At 41.0% G+C, this 16820-nt stretch overlaps 1 protein-coding gene across 14 annotated transcripts in view; it reads right to left on the bottom strand.

Annotated features, from left to right (window-relative positions):
• The window catches only part of LOC140195221 (uncharacterized), a 276914-nt gene that overhangs the window by 181365 nt on the left and 78729 nt on the right, over positions 1-16820 (bottom strand). The gene's annotated exons all lie outside the window — the stretch shown is intronic.

Below are 16820 nucleotides of genomic sequence, written 5' to 3'. Positions count from 1 at the left end.
AATTGTTTCTATGTTATTAGTTTAGGTAAATTGTGTTTGTCTATTATTATAACTTAGATGAAGATCAGACCACATTCTATGAGTAATTAAGGCAGAAAGCCAGGTAATTGCAAAGGATTCACAAACTTTTTCTTGCAATTGAATATGAAACACTCTGGTTTCCTCGGTTGCATAAATCTAGGGAAGACAATCTCTGGCCTTGCCAAACATGTGAGATTGAGGCACAAGCCCCCCACCCCCACAAACCCCCATTTGTGTGGATGCTGTGTAATTCACTACCCTCTTGCAACTTAATGCCACAAAATAACAGACATTACACTGCATACGATTAAAGGAGTTATATTTATGAATCTTAACTTACGGGTTACTAAAGAATAACAAAAAAGGTCCGTTCTAATTAAACAGTCAAATGTGCACACATCAGAGCTCATCTTGAACTTCTCCGTCACTTACATGCTGGACCCTCGGTCAATGTGAAAGCACACACCACCTTCCAAACTTTGCTCGTAATCCATCTCGAACAAACGGGTCTCCCACCAGTGGTTCCCTCTTCATCTCCTCTCAAACAAAAGCCAAGACCAACCGTATTATCCCTCACCAAGAAGAACCTCCCACTAATTCCACATCATCCCTTACCTTCAACAATAACCCAAACAGGCTGAAAGCAGAATAAACAGCTCTTACAGTGCTACTAAGTGAAATATCGACAGCACAACAGTAAAGATGTGAACCAGAGCATTACATATATGTCACAAAACACAACCATGAGATACATTTTCTTGTGAGCATACTCAATAAATCCATAATAGAATTGATGAAAGGACATGCCCACTTGGGCATTCAGTTGGCAAAAGATAACAAACTGCAAATACAAAAAGAAAGAAATAATAATAAATATGCAATAAATATCGAGAACATGAGATGAAGAGTCCTTGAAAGTGAGTCCATAAGGTCATAAGATATAGGAGTAGAAGTAGGCCATTTGGCCCATTGAGTCTGCTGCACCATTTCATCCCTCCTCCTATCTTTGTACCGTTCTGCAAACCTGGCCACAAGATCATCAATTTTGTCATCCAGATCATTCACATATAACAGAAAGTGGCAGTCCCAACACAGATCCCTGTGGAACACAACTAGTCATCAGCAGCCAACCAGAAAAAGCTCCCTGTATTCCCACTCTTTGTCTCTTGCCAATCAGCTAATGCTCTATTCCTGTAATACCATGGGCTCTTCACTTGTGAAGTAGCCTCATGTGTGGGACATTGTTAAAGGCCTTCTAAAAATCCAAGTACACAACATCCACCAATTTTCCGTTGTCTATTCTGTTTTGTTTTGTCTTCAAACAATTCCAACAAATTTGTCAGGCAAGATTTTCCCTTAAGGAAACTATGCTGACTTTGCCTATTTCATTATGTCCTTCCAAGTACCCCAAAACATCATTAACAATTGACTTGGAGTCTTTCCAATCACTAAGATTGGACTACTTGGTCTATGGTTTTCTTTCTTCTGCCTCTCTCACTTTTGAAGAGTGGAGTGACATTTGTAATTCTCCAGTCGTCCAGAACCATGTCCATATCGTTCCTTGAAAGATCTTTATTAGTACCTCCACAATCTCTTCAGCCACCTCTTTCAGAAGCCTGGTGTGTAGACTATCTGGTTCAGGTGACTTATCTGCCTTCAAATCTTTCAGCTTCCAAAATACTTTCTCCCTAGTAATGACAACTCACTCACTTCTGCCCCCGGATACTCTCAAACTTCTGGAGTACTGCCGGTGTCTTCCACAGTGAAAACTGATACAAAATACTTATTCAGTTCATCCGAGATTTCCTTGTCCACTATTCCTACTGCTCCAACATTATTTTCCAGCGGTGCGATATCTACTCTCATTCTCTTTTACACATTATATATCTGAAGAAAGTTTTGGTACCCTAATATTATTGGTTTGCTTACCTTTGTATTTCATCTTTTCTTTCTTTATGACCTCTTTAGTTGTCTTCTATTGATTTTTAAAAGCTTCCCAATCCTCTACCTTTCTTTTAATTTTTGTTCTATCCCTTACGCTTTTATGTTGACTTTGAATTTTCTTGTCAGCTATGCTTGCGTCATCCTGCCTTTTTCTTCCATAAGACTATAAGGCAAAGGAGCAGAATTAGGCCATTTGGCCCATCAAGTGTGCTCCGCCATTCAATCATGGCTGATCCTTTTTTCCCCTCCTCAGCCCCAATCTCTGGCCTTCTCCCTGTAACCTTTGATACTGTGTCCAATCAAGAACCTATCAAGCTCTGCCTTAAATACACCCAACCATCTGGCCTCCACAGCTGCACGTTCCACAATTCATCACCCTCTGGCTTAAGAAATTTCACCACATCTCTGTTTTAAATGGACACCTGAGACTGTGCCCCCTTGTCCTAGACTCCCCCACCATGGGAAACATCCTTTCCACATCTACTCTGTCTTGTCCTTTCAACGTTCGACAGGTTTCAATGAGATCCCCTTCTCATCCTTCTAAATTCCAGCAAATAAAGACCCAGAGCTACCAAATGTACCTTGTCCCTTTCATTCCCAGAATCATCCTTGTGAACCTCCTCTGAATCCTCTCCAATGTCAGCGCATCTTTTCTTAGGTGTGAACCCAAATCTGTTCACAATAGTCAAGGTGAGGCCTCACCAGTGCCTTATAAAACCTCAGCATCACATCCCTGCTCCTGTATTCTAGACCTTTTGAAATGAATTGTGATTCTTTATTGGGATATATCTATCCTGCGCCTTCCCAATTACTCCCAGAAATTCCAGCTATTGCTGCTCTGCCATCATCCCTGCTAGTCAATTTTTGCTAGCTCCTCTCTTATGCCTTTGTAATTCCCTTTACTCCATTTTAATAATGTACCATCTGACTTCAGCTTCTCCTTCTCAAATTGCAGAGTGAGCTCTATCATATGACAATCACTGTCCCCTAAGCGTTCTTTTACCTTAAGTTCTCTTGCCAATTCTGGTTCATTGCACAACACCCAATCAGAATAGCTGATACCCTTCTGGGCTCTACCATGAGCTGCTCTAAAATGCCATCAACGCAGGCATTCTGCAAATTCCTCCTCTTACGATCCAGCACAAACTTGATTTTCCCAATCTTCCTGCATGTTGAAATCCCCCATGACTATCATGGCATTGCCTTTTTCACTTGCATTTTCCAACTCCCGTCATTTATTGACCACATCTTTGCTGCTGTTTGGAGGTTTGCATATAACTCCAAACACTGTCTTTTTACCCTTTCAGTTTCTTCCCACAATTCTGCACCTCTCAACCTATGTCATCACTTTCTACTGTTTTAATTTCATTTTTTTTTACCAACTAAGCCACCCACCCCTTTGGCCTACCTGCCTGCCCATTCGATACAATGTGTATGTTAAGCTCCCAGGTATAATGTTCTTTCAACCACGATTCAATAATGCTCACTATGTCATATGTGCCAGTCTGTAACTGTTACTAGTTCATCTACCTTATTCCGTATATTGTGTACATTCAAATATAACACCTTTAGTCCTGTATTTATCACCCTATTTGATTTTGGACTTCTTTCACATTGCAACTCATCCCATTGATTGCAATTTTGCCCTATCATCAGCTTCTCCTTGCTCACAGTCTCACTACGCACTGCCTCTGTCCATAAACCAACTACCCAACCCTCAGCCTTATCGCTCTGGCTCCTATCCCCCTGCCAAATTAGTTTAAGCCCTCCAAAACAGCTCTAGCAAACCTGTCTGCAAGGATATTGCCCCCTCAGGTTCAGTTGTAACTCGTCCATAGGTTGTGGAAACATTTCAATAATAGAGCAAGTGAAGTTATTCCATTTAGTTCAAGAACCTAACAGTTGAGGGGTAATAACTGTTACTAAATCTGGAGGTGTGAGTCGAGTCCTGAGGGTCCTGTACCTTCCTCCTGATGGCAGCAGTGAATAGAGAGCATGTCCTGCATAGTGGGTGTCCTTGATGATGGATGCTGCTTTCCTGCAACAGCACCCCGTATCGATGTAATCAATGGTAGGGAGGGCTTTACCCATGATGAACTAGGTAAGTCCTATTATTTTTTGTAGGATTTTCCATTCAAGGACATTGGTGTGTCCAGACCAGGCTGTAATACAGCCAGTTAATACACCCTCCATCGTATATCAAAGTTTGTCTCATGAGTAGCATGTAACATTTTTATTTTCCTTTTCACAGTGCAGACAAAGTGGCAGTCAGGACAATGGAATGCTCCTCCTACAAGATGTGTAAAGTCAGGGAAACTCGTGGTTTCTCTGACGACCACATTTATGGGAAATACACTCAACTGCAGCTTCACCAGACTGGGTGTAGGAATTGGAGCTGGAGTTGATTAACTCGGGATTCTGAGGATACCACAGATGAGTTTGGACCATATTTGCACCAATGACATAGGCCGGGCTAGGGACGAGGTCCTGACAAATGACTTTAGGGAACTAGGTAGAAGAGTAAGAAGCTGTAATCACAGGATTACTATCTGTGCCAATTTAAATTGAGATGAGTTCAATATGTGGTTAAGGAGCTGGTGCAGGAGGGCAGTCTTCAGAATTATGGATTAGTGGGCTGTCTTCCAGGGCAGGTACAGTATGACCCATACAAACCAATATCCTCCCTTGGAGGTTTGCTTATGTTACTTGGGAGGGTAGGTAGATGAGAACCACAGCTGCAGAGCAACAGGTAATAAGGATGACAGTATGAAAGATAGTATGAAAAGTAAGAAGAAAAGAAAGAATAGCATGGGGCTAATAAACATCAAGAGACTAATAGACTGAGATATTTATTTCAACAGATGGACTATAGTGGATAAGGAAGATGAACTTAGAGCCTGGATCAGTTCATGGATTTGAGTCCTTGCTGCCTGAGAGACAGGAACATTAGAACATAAGAAATAAGAGCAGAAGTAGGCCATCTGTCCCATCGAGCCTGCTCTGCCATTCAATAAGCTCATGGTTGATCTAATAAGATCATCTCCACCTACCTGCCTTTTCCCCATAACCCATAATTCCCCTACTATGCAAAACAAAGGGACTGGCAGCTCAACATTCCTGGGTTTTGGTGTTTTAGATGTGATAGAGAGGGGCACAATAGATGGAGGGTTTGCACTATTGATAAAGGAGAATGTCACACCAACAATTAAGAGGACACACTGAGGCATTAAGGACACACTGAGGCAATATGGACACACTGAGGCAATATGGGTGGAGCCCTAAACAGAGGAAGGTACAATCACAATGATGGGATTATATAATGGACCACCCAACAGCTAGCAAGGCATGCTTGAACAAATATGTAAACAGATTATAGAAAAGCACAAAAACAACAGGTTTATCATGGTGGGGGGCTTCTACCACCCTAGTATTGGTTGGAATTTCCTTCAAAAAAGGCTTAGATGGGGTGAGGACATCTTCAGTGCAGCCAAGAGAGATTCTGGCAACAACATTTGGAGATAACAAACTGGAATTGATTTTAGGAAATGAGGCAGGCGAGGTGACAGACTTGATGGTGGGTTAACATTTTGGGAATGGTAACCACAACTCATTATACTTTAAGATAGTTATGAGTAAGGGCAATATGTGAGAAAGTACTAAATTTGCAGAGGCCAAATGGATAAGATAGGAGCTAAGGGATGTTGGAGGAGCTTGAAGCAGCTACAATCAGACAAGTCCATATCCAAGTTAATGAAAGACCAACTGATCAGAATTCAAGTTTAGCATCTCCTGGAAAAGAGCGAGGACAAGGATGAAGGAACCTTGGATAACCCAAGAGATATAAAATTTATTCCGAAAGGAAAATGAAGCGATGGAAGGTTTAGGAAAATAAAATCAAACTAAACACTTGTAGACTACAGTAGATTCCAATTAATTAGGCCATCAGTTAATCAGGCCAGACACTTATTTGGACCAACAAATAAGAACAAAACCTAATCAAGAAAATAGCCAGATTTCCTTTATTTAATTGGGATACTCTGCCACTTAAATAGGGGCAGGATACTTGCTGAAAAGTTTCTATCTAGCATCTGTCACATATACTTGCATGGCCATTGGACACTACATCATGCTTACGGCAAACAGTATTTAAATAGCATCAGTTAGAAATTACAAAGAATGCGAAGGTATTGTTACGCTCACATGTTAGGCTGGTAACTAGTTAGCTATTACTGTGAATGCAAACTAACAGCAACATAATCTTACAATGCATGGGGATAACGATGAAAAGGCCATTTCTAATAAACAAACAGACGAGGGTACACATGATTTGAGTAAACGCAAAAACATACAAGTTTGAATGTTCCCTTAAGGGAAAATAACACTATTGTAAGAATACTGACACGCACATGCAAATTTACCATTCACCAGGAAACAATAATTTAGCTCCCACCAGTAAAAACTTGGATTAAGATTGTATTGACAAAATATTTAAATTATAAGAAACAAAATCAAGAAATGGGCCAATCATATACATACATACAAATGCACAAATATTTTTGTGTGTTTATATATTTTGTATTTACATATATATATGTGTGTATATTATACATATACAAATATATATGTATTTCTATATACACAAACCCCATTTCCAGAAAAGTTGGGATATTTTCCAAAATGCAATAAAAACAAAAATCTGTGATATGTTAATTCACGTGAACCTTTATTTAACTGACAAAAGTACAAAGAAAAGATTTTGAATAGTTCTACTGACCAACTTAATTGTATTTTGTAAACATACACAAATTTAGAATTTGATGGCTGCAACACACTCAACAAAAGTTAGGACAGAGGCATGTTTACCATTGTGTTACATCACCTTTCCTTTTAGTAACACTTTTTGATCGTTTTGGAACTGAGGATACTAATTATAGTAGATTTGCAATTGGAAATTTTGTCCATTCTTGCTTGATATAAGACTTCAGCTGCTCAACAGTCCATGGTCTCCGTTGTCTGATTCTCCTCTTCATGATGCACCATACGTTTTCAATAGGAGATAGATCTGGACAGGCAGCAGGCCAGTCAAGCAAACGCATTCTGTGTCTACAAAGCCACGCTGTTGTAGCCTGTGCAGAACGTGCTCTGGCGTTGTCCTGCTGAAATAAGCATGGACGTCCCGGGAAGAGACGTCGCCTTGGTGGCAACATATGTCTCTCTAAAATCCTAATATACACCTCAGAGTCAATGGTACCTTCACATACATGCAACTCACCCATGCCGTGGGCACTGATACACCCACATACCATCACAGATGCTGGCTTTTGCACCTTTCGCTGATAACAATCTGGATGGTCGTTTTCATCTTTGGAATGGAGAACTTGACGCCCGTTTTTTCCAAAAACTAGCTGAAATGTGGACTCACCTGACCACAGCACACAGTTCCACAGTCTTTCGGTCCATCTGAGATGAGCTCGGGCCCAAAGAACTCGCCGGCATTTCTGCATAGAGTTGATATATGGCTTCCTCCTTGCGTAATACAGTTTCAAGTTGCATTTCTGGATTCAGCGACGTACTGTGTTGAATGACAACGGTTTTCCGAAGTACTCCCGAGCCCAGGTGGCTATAATTGTCACAGTAGCATGACGATTTCTTAGGCAGTGCCGCCAGAGGGCTCGTAGATCACGCGCATTCAACAGTGGTTTCTGACCTTGCCCTTTACGCACTGAGATATCTCTGAATTCTACGAATCTTTTCACAATACTATGAACTGTAGATGTTGAAAGACCTAAATTCTCTACAATCTTGCGTTGAGAAATGTTCCTTTTGAACTGACTAACAATTCTCTCACGAATTTTGGCACAAAGGGGTGAGCCACGGCCCATCCTTGCTTGCAAAGACTGAGCCTTTGATGGACTCTACTTTTATACCCAGTCATGATACCTCACCTGCTACCAATTAGCCTGCTTAATGTGGAGTCTTCCAAACCGGTGTTACTTGACTATTCTGTGCACTTTTCAATCTTAATTTAACTCTGTCCCAATTTTTGTTGAGTGTGTTGCAGCCATCAAGTTCTAAATTTGTGTATGTTTACAAAATACAATCAAGTTGGTCAGTAAAACTATTGAAAATTTTTTCTTTGTACTTTTGTCAGTTAAATAAAGGTTCACGTGAACTAACATATCACAGATTTTTGTTTTTATTGCATTTTGGAAAATATCCCAACTTTTCTGGAAATGGGGTTTGTACATACACATACAGTGGCATTCCAACGTTTGGGAACCCCTGGTCAAAATTTCTGTTACTGTGAATAGCTAAGTGAGTAAAAGATGGCCTGATTTCCAAAAGGCATAAACTTAAAGATAACACATTTCTTTAATATTTTAAGCAAGGTTACTTTTTTATTTCCATCTTTTACAGTTTCAAAATAACAAAAAAGGAAAAGAGCCCAAAGCAAACGTTTGGGCACCCTGCATGGTCAGTACTTATTAACACCCCCTTTGGCAAGTATTACAGCTTGTAAGCACTTTCTATAGCCAGCTAAGAGTCCTTCAATTCTTGTTTGGGGGATTTTCGCTCATTCTTCCTTGCAGAAGGCTTCTCGTTCTGTGAGATTCTTGGGCCGTCTTGCATGCATTGCTCTTTTGAGGTCTATCCACAGATTTCCTTTTTTTTGTAATTTATTTTTTATTGAAGTTCATCATCAAACAAACATTTCCACAAGATGTATTTCAGACACTGTACATGTATATCATATAATTATATTTGTCACAAATCTCCACATAATATTTATCTGAGGTATACACTTATAGAAAGGAGAGGAAAGAAAGAACAATCAAAAGAAGAAAACTACGTGTAAGTAGGGAGTGATCTTTTTGTTTACAACATATTCATTGACTTATGAGAATAAAATCAGGCCTATGAGGTGTTATGTAGTTAAACCATTTTTCCCACTATGAATCAAATTGTTCCAACTTATGATTAACAGATGCTGCTATCTTCTCTGTTTTGTAAATGTCCATTCTGTTTATAGTTGGGCTCTCCAGTGATAACCATTTCCTGATAAGGGTCTTTTTACCAGCCACCAGCAGTATATTTATGAAATATTTATCTCTTTTCCACCATTCTTGAGGTATATACCCAAAATATATGGTCTTACTCTCTACAGGTATTTCACATCTAAAGATGTCTTGTAGGGCATTATATATCCCACTCCAACAGTCTTGATAATGGGGCATTCCCAGAAAATATGATAATGGTTTGCACTTTCATTTCCACAATTTCTCCAGCAAACAAGGAGGTTACTATCATAATGGGATTTCTGTGAGGGTGTAATAAAATATCTTATCAAGTTTTTCCACCCGAACTCTCTCCATTTCTGTGAACTGGTACACTTCCATATTATTGTCCAGTCTTCCTCAGATATTACTATCACTCCTTCCTTCTCCCATTTTGTTTTAATGTATGAAGTCGAATGTATTTTAAGATTTGACAAACTGTTATACATTGTTGAAATGATTCTACTACCGTTGTCTGAATTCTATGCTATTCACTTGCCTTGGTTACATTTTTAACTGTCCTATTAACATACTGTCGCATCTGTAAATACCGATAAAAGTCTTGTTTTTCTAATAAGTGTTCCTCTTTGAACATTTCAAAACAGTGTTCCTTCTTTCATTATATTGCAAATAGCTGTTATTCCTTTAGCTGTCCAGTCCTTAAATCTAGCATCCAGTTTATTCGGCGTAAAATCCGAGTCATATGCACACCATTTAATAATTGCAATGTCTCTCTCTAGTTTATATTCTTTTATAATAGTTTTCCATATTTTAAGAGTCCATTTCTCGCACGGGTTGTCAGTATTATTTATGCAACTTTGTAGGTTATTATCAGCCAAAGTTGCCTGTATGGGGATGGAAAGTATCCTTTCCTCAATGTTTTTCCATTGAACGTCATATGATGGGTTGCACCAATATATCACAGTTCTCAACTGTGCTGCAAAATAATCTCTAAGAGAAGGTAGGCCCATCCCCCCTTTACCTTGGCTAATTACAAAGTTTTGAGACAAACTCTAGGCCTTTTACCTTGCCATATGTATCTTGATAGCATCTTGTTCCATTCATTGAATTGATTTTGGTTAATCTCTATTGGTAGGGTCTGAAAGAGATATAGTAGTCTGGGCAGTATATTCATTTTAATAGATTCAATCCTTGAACTGAGACCAAGAAGAGGATTAGGTTCCATCTTGTTATATCTTTCTTAATTTTTTATATATAGACTGATGATTGCATTCTGATAATTTTGCTAAATCTTTTGGCATAATGATGCCCAAATATTTGACGGACTCTGTTTGCCATGCCCAAGGATATCTACTTTCAATTTCTCTTGGTGGGCTATAGTTATATGAAAGTAGTTGGGTTTTATTTATGCTGATCTTGTATCCTGATAATTGGCCATATTCTTCAAAGGATTGCATCAATTTAGGTAAAGAGTCTGTTGGTTGCCCTAGATAGATCAAAATGTCATCTGCATAACAGGCAGATGACAGAGCGTAACATGCTCTGTCCCTTTAATAGTAATTCCCCTGATATCTTCATTTTGTCTGATGTATTGTTGACGTGGATAAGCTTTTTCCATTGACAATGGGGGAGATTCAAACAAGAGGACATGAGTTGAGAGTTGAAGGGCAAAAGTTTAGGGGTAACATGAGGAGGAACTCCTTTACTCAGAGAGTGGTAGCTGTGTAGAACGAGCTTCCAGCAGAAGTGGTTGAGGCAAGTTCGATGTTATCGTTTAAAGTTAAATTGGATAAATATATAGACAGGAAAGGAATGGAGGGTTATGGGCTGAGTGCAGGTCGGTGGAACTAGGTGAGGGTAAGAGTTCGGCACGGACTAGAAGGGCCGAGATGGCCTTTTACTGTGCTGTAATTGTTATATGGTTATATGGTTATTGAGCTAATGGTTCCAGATATAATGTGAAGAATAGTGGTGACCATGCACAACCCTACCTCATGCCCCTTTCTAGGGTAAAGCTATAAGATAAATATCCATTGATTTTAATCCTGGCAGTAGGATTGTCATAAAGTGCCTGTATAGTTTTAATAATTGTGTCATGTAGAACAAATCTATGTAAAACTCTGTAAAGAAAATTCCAATTAACCAAATCAAATGCCTTTTCAGTGTCCACGCTTATCACTGTTGCCTCAATTTCATTTATAGAACATGGAACATAGAACAATACGGCACAGTTCAGGCACTTCGGCCCACAATATTGTGCCGACCCATAAACTCTGCCTCCCATACAACACCCCCCAACCTTAAATTCCTCCAAATACCTGTCTAGTAGTCTCTTAAATTTCACTAGTGTATCTGCCTCCACCACTGACTCAGGCAGTGCATTCCACGCACCAACCACTCTCTGAGTAAAAAACCTTCCTCTAATATCCCCCTTGAACTTCCCAGCCATTACCTTAAAGCCATGTCCTCTTGTATTCAGCAGTGGTGCCCTGGGGAAGAGGCGCTGGCTGTCCACCCTATCTATTCCTCTTAGTATCTTGTATACCTCTATCATGTCTCCTCTCATCCTCCTTCCCTCCAGAGAGTAAAACCCTAGGTCCCTTAATCTCTGATCATAATGCATACTCTCTAAACCAGGCAGCATTCTGGCAAATCTCCTCTGTACCCTTTCCAATGCTTCCACATCCTTCTGGTGAGGCGACCAGAACTGGACACAGTATTCCAAGTATGGCCTAACCAGAATTTTATAGAGCTGCATCATTATCCTGCGACTCTTAAACTCTATCCCTCGGCTTATGAAAGCTAACACTCCATAAGCTTTCTTAACTACCCTATCTACCTGTGAGGCAACTTTCAGGGATCTGTGAACATGTACCCCGAGATCTCTCTGCTCCTCCACACTTCCAAGTATCCTGCCATTTACTTTGTACTCCGCGCTGAAGTTTGTCCTTCCAAAGTGTACCACCTCACAGTTCTCCGGGTTGAACTCCATCTGCCACTTCTCAGCTCACTTCTGCATCTTCTCAATGTCTCTCTGCAATCTTTGACAATCCTCTACACTATCAACAACACCACCAACCATTGCGTCGTCTGCAAACTTGCCAATCCACCCTTCTACCCCCACATCCAGGTCGTTGATAAAAATCACGAAAAATAGAGGTCCCAGAACCGATCCTTGTGGGACACAACCCTCCAATCCGAAAGGGCTCGCTCCACCATGACCCTCTGCTTTCTGCAGGCAAGCCAATTCTGAATCCACCTGGCCAAACTTCCCTGGATCCCATGCCTTCTGACTTTCTGAATAAGCCTACCATGTGGAACCTTGTCAAATGCCTTACTAAAATCCATGTAGATCACATCCACTGCATTACCCTCATCTATATGCCTGGTCACCTCCTCAAAGAACCCTATCAGACTTGTTAGACACGATCTGCCCTTCACAAAGCCATGCTGACTGTCCCTGATCAGACCATGATTCTCTAAATGCCCAGAGATCCTATCTCTAAAATTCTTTTCCAACAGCTTTCCCACCACAGACGTAAGGCTCACTGGTCTATAATTATCTGGACTATCCCTACTACCTTTTTTGAACAAAGGGAAAACATTCACCTCCCTCCAGTCCTCCAGTACCATTCCCGTGGACAAAGAAGACATAGAGATCCTAGCCAGAGGCTCAGCAATCTCTTCCCTCGCCTCGTGGAGCAGCCTGGGGAATATTCCCTCAGGTCCCGGGGACTTATCCGTCCTAATGTATTTTAACAACTCCAACACCTCCTCTCCCTTAATATCAGCATGCTCCAGAACATCAACCTCACTCATATTGTCCTCACCATCATCAAGTTCCCTCTCACTGGTGAATACTGAAGAGAAGTATTCATTGAGGACCTCGCTCACTTCCACAGTCTCCAGGCACATCTTCCCATCTTTATCTCTCATCGGTCCTATCTTCACTCCTGTCATCCTGTTGTTCTTCACATACTTGAAGAATGCCTTGGGATTTTCCTTTACCCTATTCTCCAAGACCTTCTCATGCCCCCTTCTTGCTCTCCTCAGCCCCTTCTTAAGCTCCTTTCTTGCTACCCTATATTCCTCAATAGACTCATCTGATCCTTGCTTCCTAAACCTCATGTATGCTGCCCTCTTCCACTTGACTAGATTCTCCACCTCACTTGTCACCCACTGTTTCTTCACCTTAGCATTCTTTATCTTCCTCACCGGGACAAATTTATCCCTAACATCCTGCAAGAGATCCCTAAGCATCGACCACATGTTCATAGTACATTTCCCTGCAAAAACATCATCCCAATTCACACCCGCAAATTCTAACCTTATAGCCTCATAATCTGCCTTTCCCCAATTAAAAACTTTCCCGTCCTCTCTGATTCTATCCTTTTCAATGATAATGGTAAAGGCCAGGGAGCGGTGGTCACTGTCCCCCAGATGCTCACCCACTGAGAGATCTGTGGCCTGACCCAGTTCGTTACCTAATACTAGATCTATAATGGCATTCCCCCTAGTCAGCCTGTCAACATACTGTGACAGGAATCCGTCCTGGACACACTTAACAAACTCTGCCCTAACTAATCCATTGGAACTAATCAGGTGCCAGTCAATATTAGGAAAGTTAAAGTCACCCATGATAATAACCCAGTTATTTTTGCACCTTTCCAAAATCTGCCTTCCAATCTGCTCCTCGGTATCTCTGCTGCTACCAGGGGGCCTATAGAATACTCCCAACGGAGTAACTGCTCCCTTACTGTTCCTGACTTCTACCCATACTGACTGAAAAGAGGATCCTGCTACATTACCCACCTTTTCTGTAGCTGTAATAGTATCCCTGACCAGTAATGCCACCCCTCCTCCCCCTTTCCCCCCTCTCTATCCCTTTTGAAATCCAGGAATATTGAGAATCCATTCCTGCCTGTTGCCAGCCAAGTCTCTACAATGGCCACTACATCATAATTCCATGTATGTATCCAAGCTCTCAGTTCATCATCTTTGTTCCTGATGCTTCTTGCATTGAAGTACACACACTTTAGCCCTTCTACCTTATTACCTTTACACCCTTTATTCTGCTTCCTTTTCCTCAAAGCCTCTTGTTATGTTAGTTCTGGCTTTACTCCATGTACTATACTTGCAGTTCTCTCATTATCTTTATTCTCCTCCATCTCACTATCTGCTGTAACACTCTGGTTCTCCTCTCCCTGCAAATCTAGTTTAAACCCCTCGGAGTAGTACTAGCAAACCTTCCCTCAAGGATGTTAGTCCTCCTCCAGTTGAGGTGCAACCCATCCCATCGGAACAGGTCCCACCTTCCCTGGAAGAAGGCCCAATTGTCCAGAAACATGAAAATCTCCCTCCTGTACCAATTCCTTAGCCACGTATTTAGCTACATTATCTTCCTATTTCTAGCCTCACTAGCACGTGGCACAGATAGCAATCCTAAGATTGCAACCCTGGAGGTCCTGTCCTTCAACTTTGCACCTAACTCCCTAAATTCTCTTTGCAGGACCTCCTCCTTCTTCCTATCCACGTCATTGGTTCCTACATGGATCACGACATCTGGTTGCTCACCCTCCCTCTTGAGAATACCGAGAACTCGATCTGAGATATTGTGAACCCTGGCACCAGGGAGGCAACACACCATCCGGGATTCTCGATCTCTTCCACAGAACCTCTTATCTGTCCCCCTAACAATCAAATCCCCTATCACTACTGCTCTCCTCTTTTCCCTCCTTCCCTTCTGAGCTGAGGGTCCAGTCTCAGTGCCAGAGACGCAACCACTGCAACTTGTCTCGGGTAGGTCATCCCCACCAACAGTACCCAACACGGTATATTTATTGTTGATAGGAACGGCCACGGGGGTGCTCTGCTCATTCTGTCTATTCCCCTTCCCTCTCCTGACAGTCACCCAGCTACCTGCCTCCTGACCTTTAGGGGTGACTATCTCCCTGTAACTCCTTTCTGTTTCTGCCTCTGCTTCACAAATGATCCGAAGTTCATCCAGCTCCAGCTCCAGTTCCCTAACTTGGTTTGTCAGGAGCTGCAGCTGGATGCACCTTTTACAGGTGTAGACATCAGGGACAATTGTGCTCACCCTGACTTCCCACATACTGTAAACAGAGCACTCGACTGCCCTAACTGCTGCCTCCATTACCTACTCCTAAGTTAATTAGAGTAATTAAAGGAACTCACTCGGCCTTATCTCACTGGGAGCAGGCTCGTCTTCAGCCTCTGCTCGCTGAAGCCTCTCGAGCCAAAGCCTTCCTACTCCGTCACCCGCTCTGTTAATCTGCTCGCTTTTTAAGCTCTCCCACTGTCTCACAGGCCAACTTTCACGCACTTGCGCAGTCGTACCCCGTTCAAACTGCTGAAGAAATAACCGCCCCTTCTCAATCTGCTCGCTTTTTAAGCTCTCCCAATGTCTCATGGGCTGACTTTCATGCACTTGCACAGTCATGCCCCGTTCAAACTGCCGAAGAAATGACCGCCCCTTCTCAATCTGTTCGCTTTTTAAACTCTCCCGCTGTTTCACGGGCTGACTTTCATGCGCTTGCGCAGTCGTGCCCCGTTCAAACTGCCGAAGAAATTTATATGATCCATAATGTGAAGTGTCCTTGGTATATTGTCTTGTGTTTGGTGTTGTTGTATAAAACCTGTCTGATCATTATCTATCAGTGTAGGTAGAAACTCTTCTAATCATTTGGCCATGATAGAGGTAAATATTCCATAATCTACATCAAGAACAAATATTGATCTAAATGACCCACATTCCATTTTATCCTTGCCTTCTTTTGGTATAGCTGAGATTATCGCTTCCTTCCAGCTGGGTGGCATTTGCGCCTTTTTTAGAGCCCAGTTCAGTGTGGGGAGTAAGACAGGAATTAACTGATTTTTAAATTCTTTATACCACTCTGCTGTATATTCATCGGATCCTGGTGACTTGCTTAATTTAAGCCTAGTAATTGCAGTTTTTAGTTCAGCTTCCGTTATATTAGCAGTCATCATTCTATTTTGTTCTTTGCTTAAAGTGGGTAAAGAATTCAGAAAGGTGTCAATCTGAGCTATGCCTCCCTCTAGAACTTTGGAATATAGAGTTTTGTAATTCATTTCAAAAGCTTCTTGAAATTCACTTAGCTTATTTTTTATCACTTTTGTTCCTGGATCCCTAATTCTATGAATTGTATTTTCTGCTACCTTTTTTTTCAGTTTCCACGCCAGTATTTTCATAGATTTAGATCCACTTTCATAGTGTCTCTATTTCAGAAACAGTAACTTTCTTCTAGTGTAGCCAAACTATTAATTTCATTCCTAATTTTTTAAATTTCCTCTAGTGTATCCCGTGCCAAACTCAATTTGTGTTTTTTTCTAGTTCTTTCAGTATATTTTGTAATTCCTCTAAAGTTTTATTCCTTATTTTTTTCTTATATGAAGATATCGCTATAATTTTCCCTCTTAAGACAGCCTTCAGGGTATCCCATAGAAAACTCTCCATTATCATTAAATTCTAAGTAAAGACCAATTTCTTTTTTAATTTGTTCCTTAAAATAGGGATCATTGAGTAGTCTTGCATTTAGTTTCCAAATAGTATTCTTTGGTTGTAGTCAAAATCAACAGATAAATATATAGGTGCATGGTCACTTACATCTATTGTCCCAATTCCACAGGTGATTATTTTGTCATCTTTTCCAAATGTTATGAAATAGTCTATTCTTGTATATACGGAATGGGGGGCAGAATAATGAGTGTAATCCCTTTGTCGGGGAAAAGATCCCTCCATCTATCAATTGGACCAACATCCTCAAAAAGATTTTTAACTTTGCTATGTAAGGACTTCGT

Source organism: Mobula birostris, chromosome 3 (assembly GCF_030028105.1).
Source record: "Mobula birostris isolate sMobBir1 chromosome 3, sMobBir1.hap1, whole genome shotgun sequence".
Classification (NCBI taxonomy): Eukaryota; Metazoa; Chordata; class Chondrichthyes; order Myliobatiformes; family Myliobatidae; genus Mobula; species Mobula birostris.
The sequence above is the reverse complement of the archived record's forward strand: the minus strand, read 5'-3'. Positions and strand labels throughout refer to the sequence as shown.